This window comes from Petromyzon marinus, chromosome 75 (genome assembly GCF_048934315.1).
Source record: "Petromyzon marinus isolate PM22_M1 ecotype Great Lakes invasive population chromosome 75, UKy_Petmar_22M1.pri1.0, whole genome shotgun sequence".
In the NCBI taxonomy this organism is placed as follows: Eukaryota; Metazoa; Chordata; class Hyperoartia; order Petromyzontiformes; family Petromyzontidae; genus Petromyzon; species Petromyzon marinus.
The window spans coordinates 438,839-454,489 of NC_133741.1; the positions used below are offsets into that span (position 1 = coordinate 438,839).

Consider the following 15,651-nt stretch of genomic DNA (forward strand, 5'->3'; position numbering starts at 1 on the left):
CAACCACAAGGTCTTTGCAAATGCATAATTCAGCAGCATTATTTTTCTACAACTCTGAAGGAGTCGCAAGCGAAGCATGTGCAATCAGGGTTCCTATGTTAAAGCCAAAACACAACACGTGCATGTAGGGAGCTTGTTCCAGAAGATACCCCGAGATGGCCATTTAAGCTCTTTCCCAACCTGCAAAATTCACGACCTCGTTCTCCAGTCAAAATATAGTTAACAAAATTAATAGGCTATATATCTCTATTTAGAATATATTGACCAATGAGCTTCCAACACCTTGCTTTTTAGTCAATCAGGCAAGTACTCTTCAAACAGCCAATCAGCTCAGACCAAGCCACATTCCAGCATGCTGTGCTCCTCCGGTTGATGCGATTGCAAGATCCAAGATCCATTTCTCCCCTCTCAAGAACATCTGGCGACAAGGTAGGCTCATCTTCTTGGTTCTTTCCAAAAAGTCACGTATAAGGGAAATAATAAAATAAAACATAATATAAAATTATCACGACGTTTCGGCCACAGCACAAGTAGCCTTAGGTGAAGAAACAGAACTGTCGGAAAGACAGCGCTACAATGATCACTGCTAAGCTAGCTATTTGTTTTTTTCGATAAACTCACGTAGGTAAAATAAAATTTAAAATAAAAGAAAACTAATTAAATCACGACGTTTCGGAGGCAACACAAGCTTCCGTTTTCAGGTGGAACAGTCACAGCAAGATGCAGCTATCTTGCTGTGACTGTTCCACCTGAAGATGCAGCTATCTTGCTGTGACTGTTTCACCTGAAGACGGAAGCTTGCGTTGCCTCCGAAACGTCGTGATTTAATTAGTTGTTTTCTTTTATTTTAAATTTTATTTGACCTGTTTTAAGCTATGTAGGCGGAATTAACATATGAATTAGCATGTTACCCAGCACCACCACCGGATCGGAGGAGGGTGGTGACCGAGCACACAGAGAAAGAAAGGGAACATCCAAAGTGCACTGCTCTGTCCTGTGTTGCGTTATAACTATGCCATAAACTGGACTACTATACAATACATTACTATACCTTCCAATCTAAACTGCATGGTATATTATTATATCCATAGACAAAACTCCACCTTTGAATTATACAATGCATTACTATACACTACCCTTACTTTAGACTATAAAATATTAGACTTGTAACATTACACTATGTCTTATTCTATCAACCCTACTATATACCACACAGCTGTATATGTGTAGTGGGTTCCAGTGACACGGAGACGGTAGAGTAGAGGCAGCACTTATTTATTTATATTTTTAGCTCTTTCGGTAAACACAAACGATCGTCATCATGTGTGTCGGTTCGCATTAATTTATTTATTTTAAAACGGTGTATTTATTAATTTATAAAAAACGTCAGCGCCACGCGCAGCGATTTGGCAGTTTATTTAGAAGGAGGTTAAATTTGGAAATCAGGTTGTCCTTACATTTGGTCGAAATAGTAGCAGCTGAAGAGGCAGTCATATTGTCTACATGTTCCCAATCCGATGTGGACATTGTTGCCGTCAATGATAAGTGTGATTTGTAGAGTGTCTTGTCTAACTGATCCAGTTCGGCGCGTATAAGTCTGATTTTTTCTGAGATAAGAGCTAAGCTAGTTTTGAAAATAATTCGTTTCGCATTAGAAGTTACAGCAGCAGAGGTCAGTGTAAATGCGATTGGTATTACCCCAGAGTCGCGGCATCTCTTCAGAAAGGTGAGAGACTCGATCAGCTGAGCCTTCTTATCCTGGAGTTTGTTGAAGAATCTTAATGTTATGTGGAAACCCTCCCCGTAGAGGCGGTTAAATTTAGATTTAAAGCTTTCGTGACTGCAGTAATTCATATTCTTAGCTCTTTCGGTAAAGTCACGTTTAAGGGAAACAATAAAATAATAAAATATAAATAAAACAATCAAAATTCTCACGACGTTTCGACCATAACACAAACGGTCGTCATCAGGTGTGTCGGTTTGCATTAATTCATTTTACAGAAAGAGCTAAGAATATGAATTACTGCAGTCACGCTTTAAATCAAAATTTAACCGCCTCTACGGGGAGGGTTTCCACATAACTTTAAGATCCTTCAACAAACTCCGGGATAAGAAGGCTCAGCTGATCGAGTCTCTCACCTTTCTGAAGAGATGCCGTGACTCTGGGGTAATACCAATCGCATTTACACTGACCTCTGCTGCTGTAACTTCTTCTAATGCGAAACGAATTATTTTCAAAACTAGCTTAGCTCTTATCTCAGAAAAACTCAGACTTATACGCACCGAACTAGATCAGTTAGACAAGACACTCTACAAATCACACTTATCATTGACGGCAACAATGTCCACATCGGATTGGGAACATGTAGACAATATGACTGCCTCTTCAGCTGCTACTATGTCGACCAAAAGTAAGGACAACCTGATTTCCAAATTTAACCTCCTCTTCAACAAAAGACCGGACCCACACACCAAAAAGTTAGACGTTAACAAAGTCGGATTAATCACAGTAACAGTTCTATTACCGATGGTCTGAAATCCATTTTAGCTAAAGGTCTAAACTTTGCAGTCACACCTAAACACATACCAGTTAATGATATAATTGCCCAAGTAGACGTTGCTCTCAGGGGCCTGGGTCACGTCGCTGCAGACGTAGCAAGATCTGAAATCGCTGCAACCCTCAAAAACGCTAAGATGCCAGCTAGCAACCTCAGCAAAGATGAGCGTTTTGAATTATGTAAATTTAAAAAGAGGGATGACATTGTAGTCCTCTCAGCTGACAAGGGCAATGCTACTGTCATCATGGATAAAATAGAATACAACAACAAAATTAAAGAATTACTCGACGATGGTAGTTATACAAAAATAAAAAGAGATCCCACTAACAGCCTCGTCACACAAACCAACAAAATAATTTCTGATTCAACCACATTAATTGATCAATAAAAACAGTTTTCGTTGAAACCTTCTGCTGCCAGGCCACCAAGATTATACGGCTTACCAAAAATACATAAAGTAGATACACCCCTTCGTCCCATCGTCTCTACTATCAACTCCCCCACCTACAAACTGGCTCGATTTTTGTCTGAAATCCTGCGTCCTTTCACTGGAAAAAAACTCCTCTGCGGTACAAAATTCTACTCACCTGGTATCGACAATCAAGGGTATTTCCCTGTCCCCAGACGACCTGCTTGTCAGTTTTGATGTAGTTTCCTTATTCACCAAGGTTCCTATACCTGACACCATCGCAATCATTGAAGACTTGGTTCATCAAGGACTAAACACTGAGGTACCCCACCTGGTGAGTCACTGTTTAATCAATACATACTTCACTTGGAATGGAACTTTCTACAAAGAAACTGAGGGCACCCCAATGGGCTCCCCCGTATCTCCGGTTATAGCTAACATTTTCATGGAGAAATTTGAGACTGACGCCATCCAGTCTGCCACTCTGCGCCCAACCTTATGGAAGAGGTACGTGGATGACATTTTTGTCATCTGACCACATGGCCGGCCTGCTCTAGACCAATTCTTCGACCACATCAATTCCATACACCCAGCCATCAGATTTACCATGGAAGTCGAAAAAGATGGCAAGCTACCTTTTTTGGATGTCCTAATAAAAAAGAGACCTGATGGTTCAATGAGCCACTCTGTCTACACGAAAGCTACCCATAGGGATGCTTATCTGAAACCGGATTCCCACCACCATCCATCACAGAAGAATTCTCTCATCAAGACGTTGTATCATAGAGCCCAATGCATATCCGACCAGGAACACATAGGCAGTGAACTTAAGCACGTACACCAAGCTCTTAAGGCTAATGGTTACTCTGACTATACAATCCGCAAAGCTATCACTCAAACCATGAAGAAGGACCCTCTTGAGGAGCCTTTTAAAACCATCACTTTACCCTACATTGCGGGGATCAGAAAAAAATATTTCCAAAATCTTGAATAAACACAAGATCCAGGTCCGTTTCAACACATTACATAAAATCCGTGATCTGGTTCCGTCTGTAAAAGATGTGATTCTGGACATACAGTACCCTGGTGTCTACAAACTAAGTTGCCTCTGTGGTAGTAGTTACATTGGAGAAACCAAACGCCATGTCTCGGACTGCATTTGTGAACACAAAGGAGACCTTAAACATGCTAGGACCAACATCTCGGCCGTGGCAGATCATTGTTATAATTCAGTAGGCTCACATGACTTTGACTTTTCCAAGACAGAGGTTCTTTGTAAGCCATCTGGCTACCATGAGAGATTCGTTCATGAGGCTATCCACATATACAAGCACAGAGACAATTTAAACCGTGAAGATGGATTCTGGCTTAGCAATCATTGGAATGATTTGATAAACCATTTCAGGTCTTAATTGATTGTTCACGCTTAAAGTGGCTTTCAGACAGCATACATTAATTTTTCGTCTCCCCCCTCTTCTTTTCAGAACATAGATGGACTAGTCCTTCTAAATAAACTGCCAAATCGCTGCGCGTGGCACTGACGTTTTTAAATAAATAAATAAATACGCCGTTTAAAATAAATTAATGCAAACCGACACACCTGATGACGACCGTTTGTGTTATGGTCGAAACGTCGTGAGAATTTTTATTGTTTTATATATATTTTATTATTTTATTGTTTCCCTTCAACGTAACTTTACTGAAAGAGCTAAGAATATGAATTACTGCAGTCACGAAAGCTTTAAAATCAAAATTTATTTATAACAAGGGGTCACACTGAAGGGGTAGCGGCCCCTTCACCCGAATACACTTAGGAATTTCCCCCTAGGCTATCTAGCCTAAGCCTATGTCCCCCGGTTCCTCCAGCTAAGGGCTCTAGGGTAGGTTGTCTGATCTGGCCCTGGTTAAGCTCAGATCACGGCACCCCACCAACCAGACCGGCCCTTAGAAGGACGTTGGCTCTGTGGCTACTGGGGCCGTACCGCTGGCTTGCCTTGCCGATCCTGAGAAGGACAGCGGTCAGGGGAGTCCCAGGGTTCTATTTAGCTGGTCTTCTTTCTTCCCTGGTTACTTCATTCTTGGCCCCAACACTCTTCCCCGAGCTCTCTCACTGCCCGCCCTTTATACCCACAAACCACTGGGCGGGGCTGTAGAAGCGGACGTGGTTGTAGCCACCTAGGATCACACCAAGGATCGGCTGTACCTCTGCATCTCACAACACCCCTACATCATCCCCTCCCGTACAGCTCGCAGCCGTCCCGGCTGTAACAACATCAACAATAAAAATGTAACAAAACCCCAACTGTGCGTGCCTCATAATAACAAACACCCCAATAAATAACCAAGCCCACCTACACAAAATTTCACTATGTACAATATATACATTCTTCCCCCCCCCCCCCTCCCCACATGCAACCTGAGCCACGCGACCATGCAGAAAGGGAAGAACATAACAAATGTGACACAAGTGCCAACAACCGGCGCGTTTTAGCACGAGTCCGTTTCGCGGGCCCATCGTAGGGTGGGAAACCGGCCATGCCGGTGGTGGGCGCTGTCCGTGCGGGTGCACCACACTCCGACGTCCCGGGAGGGCAGCCCTCATCCCCGCGAGGTGGCGCAAGCGGCCCGGAGGCCGTCATCCTCGGGGCACCTGAAGATGGCACAGTTAGTGGTACATCAGGGCCAGGCGGCAAAGTTGCCGTCCCAGAGTCAGCGGACACATCACATGCTCGGCCTGTGTGGTGGAGGGGCGCGAGGTGTCACAAACGACTTCAGCCGTGAGGGGTGGACGTACCAGCGGCGTTTTCCCCACTGAATGCGGATACATTGCGGCCGCATGACTTGTACAATTTTCACCGGACCCCTCCATGGCCGCAACAATTTTGCCGAAGTTGCCAATGGCACTTGAGGACAGTGCAACCAAGCCTTGTCCCCAGGCTGCCACGCATGGGTGTGTGACTTGTGAGACCGCAACCTTTCGTTGGCCTTCTGATGAGAATGAGAGTTTTGGGCGGCTGCCTCCCACGCTTCGGTCAACCTCCGGATGTTACATTTTATGTGGTCGGCCAATTTTGATTTCTCGTTTGGTTCGGAGACCCGCAACTGAGTTGTAATAGGCGGGTCAATATCGCGACCATACATTAGGAAGAATGGCGAGAAACCGGTCGCCGCGTGAGGAGCCATCTTGTAGGCCGCCAAGACTATTGATCTGAAGGTCCCAATCAGTCTGGGAGTCACACACTTGGTGGCACAACATAGACGTGAGGGTCCTGTGCAGGCGTTCTACCATACCATCAGTTTGCGGGTGATAGGGAGAAGTTCGAATTTTCTTAGTACCCAGAAGCGCACACACCTCGTGCAGAAGGACCCCCGAGAAATTTTTCCCTTGGTCAGTCAGCAGCCGTTCGGGAGCACCCTTGTCGAGGACGTAGCCCTGGACAAAGGCCTCGGCGACGGCCGCTGCTGACTGGTTGGGGAGGCGCCATGCCATAGGCCAGCATGTAAAGTATTCCACGCCAACTAGCAGGTACTTGTTACCCCTAGGGGTCGTGGGGAAAGGCCCCAATATGTCAAGAGCAACTAGCTCGTTAACCCGAGAGACTGTAATTGACTGTATCGGCAGACAGGCGGCTCTCGCTGGTGGTTTCCGTTGGGCGCATTGAGTGCATGCACCCAGGAGGTCATCCACGTCCCTAGCCATACACGGCCAGAAGAAATGCAGCTGGAGCATGGCAAGGGTCTTGTGGGTCCCCAAGTGCAAAAGCCGCTCGTGAGCAGCCCACACGGCCTTACCCCGTAGAGCGGAAGGCACCACCAGCCTGTGCCGGCGGGCCTTCCCGTCCCAATGCAGCAGGAGCCCCTGGTGCAATCCGAACGAGTCAACACCCGTCACTCCCTTCAAGGAATCCCCCGCACGACGACGCAACGCGAGGAGGGATGCGTCCTCCATCTGGAGGCGCCCCCATTCCATAACGGACATCCCCAGCAAGGAGTCCTTACCCCCCTGCTCGATAGGACCCACCGACAAGGGGTCTTCGGTGGCGGCAGCAAGGACTGGAGCGTCGAACACAGTGCTATCATCTGGCGGCTTGCAACGCCCGGAACCCGTGAGGCAAGCGCAATCGGAGGCGGGTGGCAGACGAGACAGGGCATCTGCATTAGCGTGTTGAACCCCCTTCCAATACGTGGTAGTAAAATCAAAGTCCTGAAGGACCTCGAGCCATTGGGACAATTGCCCCGAGGGCTGCTCTACCCGCAAGGCGTATTGCAATGCCGCATGGTCTGTACGGACGGTGAAATGCCGGCCGTACAGATATGGTCGATACTGTTGTATAAAATATACAATGGCCAACAGCTCCCGACGTGTGACACAATATTGCTGCTCCGCCGGACACAGGACCCTACTGCCATAAGCCACCACGTGCTCCACACCATCGATAACCTGCGAGAGCACACCCCCAATACCTGTATTGCTGGCGTCAGTATCGAGCAGGAAGGGTGTGGAAAAATCGGGGTAGCTTAATGGTGGAGCCTGCACGAGAGCGTCATGAAGGGAACGGAAAGCGACCTTTCACCTTTACATAGTTGTACTCTTGACATTCTCAGACAATGTATTGTTCTTTGTTGTTTTTCCAGTTGCTTCATTAGGTACTAGAATATATTGTTGTTATGATGCCCCTTTCCTGGTACTTGCCTTCTTGTTTTGCATGACTGTTTTCTTAAACATTCGATAAATAAGAGTATGACTAAAACTCTATAGAAATGTATGGTGCTTTGAAAACAGGGGAAGCTAAAGAAACCAACAAGGACCTAATTTCTCTCCAACACAAAATACATGTTGGGAAATATTAGAATTACAAAATGATATGTAGTTAAACAATGATTCAATCCAGATAACTTAAAAAATATATATTTGGAAACGAATACAATAATTAATCACATCAGCTATGGTCAATGAATTGTTGGATGAAGACATTCCCAAGCAGTCATCCTTGCTTCCTTGGCTGCCAACCCAATTCTGCTGGCTGAGTGCATCAGCAGCGATTGAAAATAGTAGCAATTGCTGGCTGTAAGTGGTAGCATACACCTTCTGCTGGAGTCGTCAGTGTGGCGTCGCCAAAAAACTTCCTCAAATGCTGTTGCATGTCACATTGTATAGAAAATGTGTGACATTAAAATTGAGATCCGAAAATGAGCATACAGTAGAGCATTGACTATATATCGAGCGCTTATCCAATATTATCCGGCGGTCCCGGACCGATCCGACTAAACCGGCAAAACCGCTCCAAAGCCTAATACCCAGTCAAGCGATCAGCAACGTGTACCGTGACAATAAACATAGCTACGCTTTATTTGAGTGTCGTACATTATATAGACTACATTATACACTAAGTATACTTACAAATACTGCACCCCATGATGCAGAGTCTTTGAGATTAGAGTGGTAAGTACGGTCCAGTATTAATGTTTTGTCTATATGGATATTTACGTCAATTTCATATAGTAAACGAATTAAAAATACTAAAAAATCTTCTAGCCTAAACAAATTATGTTATATTATTTTGTTATTTCGGTAAAGTCACTCAGACAATAAAATACAATTTTAAACAATATATATTTTTTAATTACATTTTTATTTTATTTTCTATCTACGTGACTTTAACGGAAGAACCAAAGAATATGAATTCCTGCAGTCACGAAAGCTTTAAGTGAAATTATGTTATATATGAATGTGAAAAAATATGCTGTTTGAAATAATGATGATGGTTGTAATGTAATTTTGAAAATCCGGTGCCTCCTTCCCCCCTCAGCCACCAGATAATCGACGATTTCCTGTATTTCAATGGAAGAAAAGATTAGTTATGAGTTGAGCTATTAAACAAGGACTCACAAGACACAGACTCACAACCAAACATTGCACTTGAAAGACAAAACGTTTTAAAGTGTTTATATATTTTAAAAATACTCCTTTAAAAAGTTATTTTTTTAATGCAATGGTTTTATTCACAACTTCGTTTAACTTACGGTCGAGAAGTACGTCAATGGCGCCTGAGACGCGGCGCCGCTTTTTGTGCGAGTAGATTCCACAATTTAGGGACCGCGGTGTTTTTGACCTACATAAATATATATATATAAATAATAAGGCGTCCATACAAAATGTTAATTGTTTTAAAGTAGCGAAATAATTGACTAATTGATGCCCATTTTGATACAGGCATGCATTGTCACCGGATCTGAGTACGTGTGCAATTAATTGGACAGCGGGAAGTGGAAGAAATTTTGATTACAAGATTTGAACACGACAAAGGAATCCAGTTAAGTAAAATCATTTAATAAAACCGTTGAAAAAAGTTGTACGGGCCAGCATACATGTACATTTATAAAATAGTTCATAGAAAAATAAACATGAAACGTAGATTTAGCATGGAATGGTATGCGATTGAGGCTTGAGAATTATATGTAAGCTTTAAACAATACCCCAATTGCAGTTACTTTCAATGGGCACACGTTACCTTCGAAGCTTAACATTGGCTTTGGGGATTGCCAATGTATTTATTTGTAACCTTGGAGTCCTTGGACATTATTCCAAAAATTACGTGAAGAAACCCAGTACTCCAACCAAGATACAGTGATTTAAATAAGTCAATGTGAGCAGTAGAACTCTGACCAAAGACAGTATACAGTACATTGATGTTAAACTATAAACAATGTGAATATGTTACCACATAAGGCCCACTGAGCTATATAACTGCTTTTGAGAAACGACCTGGTCACTATTGATAACTCTACGAAGTAGCTTGTCACATAGACATTTATATCAGTCTTGATTTTTTATATATATCAGCCAAATACTCTAAACACATTTTTCTAAATGTGGAGGGAAAACCGAAAAGACCCAGAGAAAAATCCACGCGACTACGGGGAGAACATGCAAACTCCAAATATATACCTGTTATGGTTGAGGTGGAACCCACGACCTCCTGTATACCAGACCAGGGAGTTTACATCTCCCCACTACCTTTTAGTTTTCTTAAATTGTCCAACATATTGTTGTTAATAAATAGTGGTTTTATCATACCATAACGAGTTGAATCGGTTTAATGGCGAGCTAAACGAGTGTAGTCGAAAAGAATACAACATACATAATACATTCAAGTTTCTCATTTCAGGTTATCACTTCGGATTTCAGGCTTCCAGAACTTTCCATAATCAGGAATCATGATGACATTGTCGACAAATGAAAATATTCAATGTAAGCTGAAATCTGTAGTGCTACCGGCTTTTATTAAAGGTATGGGAGCTCTCGAAGAATTTAAATATATTATCAGCCAAGCAGGTGAAAACCTTGATTCATATCAAGAAATCTTGAAATGTAAAATTGACCAAGTAAACCACAAATTTAATGTGGCACTCACATTTACAAGCGAAATGCTTGATACTTTACATAGTGAAACAGAAGATGCAGTTCTTAAACAGTCACAAATGCAAAGATTTTTGACTGAACAACAACTTTTGCTGGCATCTATGGAATCTCGAATGACTTGTATTGTGAAAGTGAAAGACGACAAATTGGAACAAGTAACAACTGCAAAAAAAGTGTCAGAAAATGCTCAAAGTGCACTTGATATTGCTACCAATAACCTACAGAGAGTAGAAAGGGAAATGATCGATTTTGAAGACAAATGTGACCGTTTTCCAATTTTTGGTAAGTACAAACAAAACAAATGTTTTATTCTGTATTCCTGTGTCTCTCGTTAAGATAACTACTGTTACTATTTGGTTTTTACGGTTAAGTCACGTAGAAATAATAAAAAATAAAATTATATAATAGCATACGACGTTTCGATTGCAACACAAGCAATCATCATCAGGTACAGAAGAGCTCAATTTAAGAGAGAGAGGAAACACATAACCGCATATATATACAGACCTTAAGTAGAGGGAATTAACACAGACACACCAGGGGACACAGAGAGAGACGGAGCACACTAAATCAAACAGGGTTTTGCAAAATTTGGAAACTATATAAAGCAACACAGACGGTTGGTTAAAACACAATTAATGCATGGTCTGGGAGATTATGTTATTTCAAAGATTGCTTAATTGTAAGTTAAGTGTGAAATTTAAGAGAGTGGTAGAGCACAGACCGTAAAGAGACATATGGGGAGAGAAAGGCAAACAGTGAAGAAGTAAAGCCGCATCTCTGTGACGACGCCTTAAATAGACAGAGATGGTGGGGCTGGGGCTCAGAGACAATGGGACAAAAAATTAGCATGAAGAGCACATATCATAGGACGGTGCGAGTAGGGCAAGAGTTGTCACACAGGGGACTGCGGAGGCTGTCGCAGCGCCCACTCGGAGACACAAGGCACAAACACAGGCAGAGACAACACAGCGATAACTTACAATTTAGCAATCTTTGAAATAGCGTAATCTACCAGACCATGCGTTAATTGTGTTTTAACCGACCGTCTGTGTTGCTTTATATAGTTTCCAAATTTTGCTAAACCCTGTTTGATTTAGTGTTCTCCGTCTCTCTCTGTATCCCCTGGTGTGTCTGTGTTAATTCCCTCTACTTAATGTCTGTATATATATCTGCGGTTATGTGTTTCCTCTCTCTCTTAAATTTAGCTCTTCTGTACCTGATGATGATTGCTTGTGTTGCAATCGAAACGTCGTATGCTATTACGTAATTTTATTTTTTATTATTTCTACGTGACTTTACCGAAAAAAACAAAGAGTAATTCCTGCAGTCACGAAAGCACCTAATCAATTAACTACTGTTATCCCACGAAGCATTACTCGTCATACGTTTGCCTCGTGACTGCCTACAAATAAACACAATTTTTACATTCACCAATTCAAGTTTGAATTAAGTAATTTCGTACAGTTAAACAATGCATTACTGAATACAGGAAACAAGGGCCCCTTGTGCCATCCCAAGATTTGTCAAGATTTGATTGTTAAACTGTCCTTTTTTCCTGGATGGATAAAGTAGGACGCTGCGTGAAAGTGTTGTCCCCCATTCATGCAACGTGGCAAAAACAGATGGGTACATCTTCAGTGGATCATGTTATCAGTGGCTGGAAGACCAGACAACCTCTATTTCCAGGGTTTTACGAGTCGAGATGATTTAGACATTTATTAAGTGTATATTTGTCGTGTGGGCAGACCACCAATTTGTCATCCACATATATAAACCAAACAGAGGGTTTTAGTGTGCTTAAAGCTATTGCTGGGGCATGACAGAATTGGGTGTGGCCGGCTTGGCCATGGCTGAAACGGTAAAATAACAGTGTCTACCAACAGAAAACTGGAGCCTATATGAATGCAGTCACACCATCACATACATCCTCTCTCATCAAGACGCTCATATATCGGGCTAAGAAAGTGTCAGATTGTGAAATTCTGAGGTGTGAGATTAAACATGTTAAAGAAGTGCTGTGATTGAACGGTTACAATGATGCACAAATCAACAAGGCACAATGCCAAAATGAAATCAAATAGCACAAGCATTGAAATTGATCAAGCAATTAAAACTATTAAAATACCATACATAGTGGGAGTAACTGATAAATTAACCCGATTGTTGGAAAAAAAAAACATCCGTGTGAGATTTGGCACGGTTCATAAAATACAAATAACATCTGGTACTAAAGATGTATTACCAAAGCTATAAATAGAAGTTGTGTACTCGATTCATTGCTCCTGTGGCAAATGCTATGTTGGTCAGACAGAACGAATGATCAGAATGAGACAAAAATAACACCAAAGGACTATTAAATACTCCCAAATACAATTGTTGATAGTGGTAGAACACGTGTGCTTACAAGGGCACTCGATTTGTATAAAGTTGAAGTTCTGTGCAAAACTAATTGCTATAGGCCAATACTATTAGATAATCTATCGAAATTTAGAGAAATACAAACTATTTTAACTATTCTGATAGCTACAGACCTAGTGCTAATTGGAAGTAAATTATCAAGTAATATACTGTTTTAACTGCATGCCTATACAGATAAGCATACGTCGATGGTGACTAACTGTGAGCAGACAATGACAGGTATTGCGTTTCTAGCACCCCCAAATCGGCAGTAAGTATATGTATGTTATGCATTCATAATGTGCAATGCATAATGTATGTTGATTACCCTATGAATATACCAACCTGTAATGGTTATCCATTGTAATTTATATGCATACATTAACCTCACCCCATCGCCCCTGGTGCTCGCATCTTATTGGTTTACAAGTGACGACTTCACATTTATCTCTCTATTTAAGACCGAAGCAGGAGGATTTCTCCACAAACTCTGTCTGTCCGCCTTATGATGTTTGTTGTAATTACTGGCGAAACATTATACTCGAATTTTAAAGGTTACTCCCCAACACACTAGTGTGCTGAACTCGTAAAGAATTGGCATGTTTTTTTACATGACAAATCTTACTAATTGTGGATGTCATGTGGTGTCGGGTTTAACAACATATGTATATTTACGCGATCTAACCCGAATCAGGACCCATATCTTAAGGAAAGCACGCTTGCTTATAGTATTTGGCTGTTCATCAGCAAATTTTCAAGCTACCCTGCCTCTGCTAATGATACACTGTTGAAACTAGTCCAGAGTATTCTCGTTTGAATGAATCAATATCTTTGAAATAGTGCACTTTGGGGCTGATGGTTGTTGTAAAAGTATACCATTATTTTGTATGTAGAAATACATATATGAAGGATATGTATGGTCTCCCTATCTATGTTTATTTTTTTGTGGAGACACAGATACGAGAAGGAGCTGTGATTTTGTTATGAACATTTTCCATAACGATTCTCAATTATTATTACGTGTCGATTTTTTTAATGAAATTTTTATTTTCAGATGCATGATTAAGCACAACTGCTTGCAAAAGTTTAATGGTATTTTATAGACATTGCTACTTTATATGACACTTACAATTAATATTTTCTTTTACAGGTCCTCTTACATTTTTTATTTGGTCAGAATCTGTAGGACAAAAAAACCTTGATATTAAACAAGAATTGAAAAGGTATGCTTTAGAAGACAGCAAGAACAAGAAATCAATGTTAGAAAATAAAAGTAACGACCTCAAAAAGTTAATGGAAGACATATCACTGATGAAAAAGAACATTCACGAAGCATCAATTAAATTAAATTTAACTCGGACCACAATAAAAGAAAATACAAATTCACAAAAAACATTGTCAAAAATAATAGAAAAAATAAGGAAGGGAACCACCTTCCTCACCACACTTCATGGAAAAATACAAGCGATGACACTCCTAACTGAATATGTTTTGGAACTGGATCAATTACAGGAGCTATTGAACGATATCAATACATTTATTCCTACAGGAATCCAACATGGCAGCATTCTTTCTCTGAAAGCCAGCATAAACAACATCTGAAAAGTCCAAGTGATGATTCTCCATTGAGCTGGACAGATTATAAATGTTTAGGACGATGTTCCTTTTTTATTGATTTATTTCAGCCTATAAATGGTGTTAATTTAAATATATTTGCATAAATATACGAATATTTCCAGTAGAGGTTGGGTATTTTATTTTTACATTGTTTCTAATCCATTTTATGCTTATTGTTCCAAATCAGTATTTGCATTCTACAGATCACTTAAACTTAATTGGTAATGCTTTGATGAATTTCACTATAAATACATTTGGTTATTGCACTTAACAGCAATCTCCACAATGTGAATCTAACCATCCGTAATATAGGTGTTTTGGGTTAGATTTATATAAATATGTCGTTAAACATGCCAATTAGTTACTATTTCAAGACACCGGTGTTTTAGAGAGTAAACCCACAATATTACAATTCAACGTTTCGTTAGTAATAACAACAGGCTTAATCAGGCGATCGCCAGAATTCTAGATGAAAAAACCTCATGGATAACATTGGTCGCGAAAGCCTATGTCGTAAATTGTATCCTACTGTTGCCTAGGTCTCCTCAGGACAAGATAGCTCAAAATGAGTGTGTATGGGAATCCAAAGGGAGCCAGCCAAAATTGCTGAAGCTCCCACTGCCTGCCATACATCTTCAGACTATGAACTACTTGTTAACAGCTTTTGTTCCAAAGCTAAACAAGTCTTTAATTTGGGAATATAAATATCGTTTAATGAAGTGGACTGAATGGTTAGACATATCTCTATGTCTGTCTTCTCTGATCGTTAAATATAAACACATGAAATATGTTTTTATGTTTTACTCTTAAATGTATCTTTCATTTTATATTCAGCATGCGGTAACCATCTATATGGGATGTCATCTCCTGTGTAATGCCCGAAGTGTTGACTTAACCTGTTCTCACCTTCTTTGAACACAAAAATCCTATTTTTTAAGCACAGTTGCCATTATATAATTCTTCAATACATGATAAAATACAACAATTTCACATTTTTATTGCATCACTATAGTTTTACTTCCAGGACTTGTGAACATTATAGAAGTTACTCTTCGGTTCTTTCGGTAAAGTCACGTAGATATAAAATTAAATTAATTAAGTCACGACGCTTCGGGCGCAACATAAGCGTCCGTAATCAGGTGGGACAACCACAGCAAGAAACAATTGCTGAAGTGATTTTATTTTATACCTACGTGATTTTACCGAAAGAACCAAAGAGTATGGATCACTGCAGTCACGACAAC

General features: G+C 40.9%; 1 long non-coding RNA gene across 1 annotated transcript; it reads left to right on the plus strand.

Annotated features, from left to right (window-relative positions):
* Window positions 1–220: 220 nt before the first annotated feature.
* Window positions 221–15,196, plus strand: LOC142907116 (uncharacterized). Its single transcript, XR_012930805.1, has 4 exons — window positions 221–429; window positions 9,182–9,281; window positions 10,137–10,672; window positions 13,941–15,196. It is a non-coding gene; the product is annotated as an uncharacterized LOC142907116 (long non-coding RNA).
* The last annotated feature ends 455 nt before the right edge of the window (window positions 15,197–15,651 follow it).